The following is a 3,307-nucleotide window of genomic DNA, read 5'->3' as shown; positions in this document are numbered from 1 at the left end:
AGTGTCGGGTGCTCTCTGGTCATAACCTGAAGTCCCAGCATGTGCTGCATCTACGGTGCTGTGAAACTTGGACCTCAGACAGAAGCCTCTGTCTGTGGCGGTGAGTCTGGGGCCCAGTCTATGCCTGCAAAGTGGGCCTCGACTGCTTTCTAGATAGCAAGCAAGACGTTGTAGGCCACTGGCTCGGGTGACTTTCCAGGGCCTATGGAGGGAATTACTGGCCTGAGTAATTCACCATAACCTCTGAAGGCAGGACCACTGCTTAGATGGCCTCACCATTGCCTTCAAAGGCGACCACTGGCTTATGAGTGGCCTTTCTGCAACCTTTGAAGTAAACAAGAGACCTGTCAATTGGCTCAGTTTACATTCAGCCACTCAAGGGAACTTGAAATCCTTGGCTGGACACATACTGTTCCAGCAAAACTGTCCAAGGAATGTACATGGCCTGGAGGTCAGAGACTGAAGGCAGGGAGGCAATTGTGCTTAAAAGCCTTTCAAAAGAGCAGGTTTAGCAGTTACTCAGTGGCCTAGCTTTAAAGTGCCTTTTCCCCAAGTTTGGCAAAAGGGCCTACCAGCCAGCAGCAGGACCCAAACAACATGCTAGCAGAAAACCAAACACTAAGACAAGACCAAGTTGCCTATTTGTAAACAGGAGAAAACAGGTGTAGGGCATCCCTGGGAAAGTCGAAACCAAAAACCCTGGGAACTGGGCGGGGCAAGCCACTAAGTAGCCTCCCAGCGCCCACCCCACCACTTGGTTGGAGCACTGGACACTATCTTGATGAGGTTGGTAGAAGACCACGCACTTCTTTGTCCTGCAACAAGATGGTGGTGAAGATTGGGAGACACCATCTTTGTGAGCTCCGTGGAGTCATGTGTTCTGCTATCCTGCAAGAAATGGTCAATTCGGGCAGTGTCTAAAGGGAGAAAGCGTAGGGAACCAGCATCCTGCAGAAAGACCAACGGATTCACACAACACAGCACTTAACGGGCTCAGGCCAATAGCAGTTTTCTGGCAGCAACATGGAGTGAAATCCTGGAAAGCAAAAGGGCTATTGAGATAGGAGTTCCCCAAAACTGTAGGCAGCAGTCTTCTAGCTGCATCATAGGAAGAGAGGCTTAGGGAAACCTGGAGGCAAGGATTACACAGGAGAGCAGAAAGGCAGACACCAGGCCAAACTTAGAAGTGGGAAACACATAGGAGAACAGGAAGGCAGACACATGGTGGAGCAGAGGCAGATACAGAGCGGTGGGGGAGGAAGTAAGGGGCTCCACCAGTCATGGGTTACACATGGCCCACTGGTGAGCTGCCGTAGATTTGGTGGTCAGCTGGCAACAGCTTCAAAAGGCAGAATGGAATCCCATAAAATCTGCAGATGCATCTGAGAGGAGGAGGAGTTTCTATTTCCCTCTTACAGAGGTTGGCATTTTCAAACTGCATGCCTGGCTGTTTATGTCTGAAACTTAGTTCAACGCAGCTGCCAGAACTTCTCAGTCCTTCAAAGTGGTGAGATGAAGTCCAAAACAAAAAGTGTATAGAAAGAAGTCAGAGAGGCAGAGATCTGTACCCTCTCCAGGGACAGAAGAGTTTCCCGAACTGCACTTACCTTAAAGGTGGTGTGATAGGTAGTTTTATTGTGCCAACCTGGCCAATAGGAACATGTGGGATTAATAAGGTCAAAGGTTGATTGGGGGCAACTCTTTGGTTCACTAAGGCCCCGCCCTCTCTCTCTTACTGTCTGGTGATCAGACCAGTATGCAGCTGCTTTAGGTAGTTATCTGCCTCAACTTGTGAGCTACACTATCTGTGGGACAGCCAACCCATGGATCATGTCTATAGAGAGCTCTCTGTACTGTTGTGTGGACTAATTAGCAGTTATATTCCTTTTTGCTGTATAAGCCTATCAGCAATTTTATATATATGTTCATAATAATAAGTGTCCTGGTTTTGTTTCTCTAGAGAACCCTACCTAACACAGTGGCTATGGGCGCTCCACTTCCGACCCCCAACACACATAGCTGTTTACCCAGCTGCATTGTGGGAGTTTGACCTCAACTGCTGCCTCAGAATGAGCTGCTGCCTCTGTGCATGCCATGGGAGCTGAGACTGGCGACCAAGTTTTATGAAAGAGTCTCCTCATTGTGGAAGATAGCACTGGACATGATTGAAGAATTCATCTACCAGTGAAAAGTGTCATTAAATAGTGTAACTCAAGATGCCAGGAGCAGGGATATTGCCAGCACCAAAGTACACTGGGCACACTGTCACAATGTGAACTTTCAATGAGCAAATTCTTGTTAGTATATAATGTGACTCTCAGAAAAGTAGAAAATTATGAAAAACTGTACAAATATAATGTAGCATCACTGGAGCCCATGAAAAAATTGCTCAGTGCAAAAAAGCAAATTCTTCAAGCAAAATGAATATGAACAATTTGCCAGGAGTATGATGCTTTAGCAAAAGTAATCCAGCTTAATCCAAACAGGCATGAAACATTAAGGGAAACAGAGGCACTGGGTAAAGAATTAGAACATCTTTCACACATTAAAGAAAGCGTTGAAGATAAGCTGAAATTGAGGTGGACACAGTTTCACATTTTCTTAGGACTATCTCTGAACTTCAGCAAACACTGGCAAATGATGAAAACCTTCAAGAAGTAGAAGAAGCTCAGAAACACCATGGAAACCGATCCTGATCCACAGACAAGCTAATCTTGCAAAATTCCCCAAAATATTGAATTAGCTACACGATCGTAGTGTGTTTAGAACGCTTATATTCTTTGAGATACTTAAAATTTGCAGCGTGAAATACTTTGCTTTTAAAATGATGCACATTTTATTTGTATTTCTACACACAAGAGAAAATGAATTCAGCACAGACTTGCTTTTATTCAAACTCTTTTTCAATAAAAAATGTTTAATAAAGTGTTTTCAAACAGGAAAAAAAAGTCAGACGTTGAATAAGGAAGAGTGAAGACGAATTGATGCGTTTGAATTGTGGTGCTGATGAAGAAAATTGGAAATACCGTGGCCTGCCAAAAGAACAAACAAATCTGTCTTAGAGGAACAGCCCACAGCACTCCTTAGAGACAAGGGTGCTGAGACTTAGTCTTTGGAAATGTGGTCAGGAGAGACCAATCAGCAGGAAAAAAGGAAGGCTCTCAGATGGGTTGACATAGTATCTGCAACAATGCGCGTAAGTATAGGAACGATTCTGAGGACAGGGCACAACAGGCAATGTTTTGTTTTGTTTTGTTGTCTTTTGTGAATAAGGTTGCTGTTGGTCAGAACTAATTAGATGGCACTT

General features: G+C 44.8%; 1 pseudogene; it reads left to right on the top strand.

The window, feature by feature from the left end:
* Positions 1 to 2,094: 2,094 nt before the first annotated feature.
* LOC101657553 lies at positions 2,095 to 2,712 on the top strand (annotated as a pseudogene).
* The last annotated feature ends 595 nt before the right edge of the window (positions 2,713 to 3,307 follow it).

The sequence above is a fragment of the Echinops telfairi genome, unplaced genomic scaffold (assembly GCF_000313985.2).
Source record: "Echinops telfairi isolate 266 unplaced genomic scaffold, ASM31398v2 ScPeMD7_7469;HRSCAF=8507_0, whole genome shotgun sequence".
Lineage (NCBI taxonomy): Eukaryota > Metazoa > Chordata > Mammalia > Afrosoricida > Tenrecidae > Echinops > Echinops telfairi.
The sequence above is the reverse complement of the archived record's forward strand: the minus strand, read 5'-3'. Positions and strand labels throughout refer to the sequence as shown.